Genomic DNA, 1,551 nt, shown 5'->3' on the forward strand with positions numbered 1-1,551 from the left:
AGTAAAAGTGCTCCGATTTTAAAAAGTGGACCCTGTTTCGGATAGGAAAGTGAATGTAGTTTGTACTTTGGGGGGTCAAAAGTAAAAAATTTCCAATAGTTTTCAAAAGCGCCGGGAAAAACCAAAAAAAAATGACGGAAAAACGGGAATTTTAACGCAAAACCAGTTTTCGACCAAATCGATTTTTTTTTATGGTTGTAATTCAAAAACTAATCACTGAAAATACTTGAATTTTTCACCAAATGTTAATGTCAGTGGTATCCGTATATAGTTAAATTTTCAAAAAATTTTGACTTTTTTTTGAGTTATTTATAGACCACTGAAATTTTCGATTTTTTTGAGAAATTTTTTTTAAAGTGTCGATAAAAAATTTTTGGATGACCAAAAAGTTTTGAAAATTTTATACAAGGTTCCTTATGAGTTGTTTTTAATGTAGCTAAAAAAAATTAAAAACCGTTAGTCACAATTTTTTTTTATAAGCGTTTTTAGTTCAAATTTTTACGAAATCTGTCGAAAACGCGAAAATTTGCAAGTAATTTTGAAGTTGAAAAATCATAAAATTTTTTTCTTTTATAACTAAGTTTTGAAAATTTGGTACAAGATTCTCCATACATTTTTCTTCAAATATCTGTAAAAAAAACTCTACCGGATTCAGACAACAAATTTTTATGAGTGTTTGAAATTTAAATTTTTACAAAACAGCGTTAAATAACAATTTAACCTCAAACGATTTTTGATATTTGTTATTATTCAAAAAGTATAAGTCGTAGATACTTGAAAATTTTATCAGTTATTAAGACTAGCGTTTTCTTTACGTGATTTAATTTTCAAAATATTTTGACTTTTTTTGAGTTATTTATAGACAACTGAAATTTTCAATTTTTCTGAAAAAATATTTTTGAAGTGTCGATAAAATTTTTTTGGCCATATCAAAATACTTGAAAATTTAATACAAAGTTCCTCGTAAGTTATTTTTATAGTGATTAAAAAATTATAAGAATACATAGGCACAATTTTTTTTTATTAGCATTTGAAGTTCAAATATTGACAAAAATTCGTCAAAACTATGAATACCTACTTGCAAATTATTTTGTAGGTATATTTCATAAAAATTTTTGTATAAGTAGCTAAGAGTTGAAAATTTAATACAAGGTTTTTCATAAGTTTAGCTTACAATTATTATAAAAGAACTTAAATTTTGTTGTATTCAGGCCATTAAAACATAAACCACCTTTTTCACCAACCACTAGAAATTATATCCTAGGCTGACAAATCATCTTCGTTCAGAATCGTTTTTCGTATACAATGATAACTATCATTGGATTCAAATTTAACACTCCTATAATATATAATAATGATCCATACGGCACCTAATGTACAGCAGAGCGGTACTCACTTGCCCGCTTTTTTTTTTTGTTTTTCTCGATTTTTTTGAAAACTGTTGGAAAATGTTAACTTTTTACCTTTATAATGCACCAAGGATATTCCCTTTTACATCGGAAACCACCCCCATAGTTTGAAATTGGAGCATTATTTCGACTAGTTATGCTG

Source organism: Aphis gossypii, unplaced genomic scaffold (assembly GCF_020184175.1).
Source record: "Aphis gossypii isolate Hap1 unplaced genomic scaffold, ASM2018417v2 Contig00583, whole genome shotgun sequence".
Taxonomy (NCBI): domain Eukaryota; kingdom Metazoa; phylum Arthropoda; class Insecta; order Hemiptera; family Aphididae; genus Aphis; species Aphis gossypii.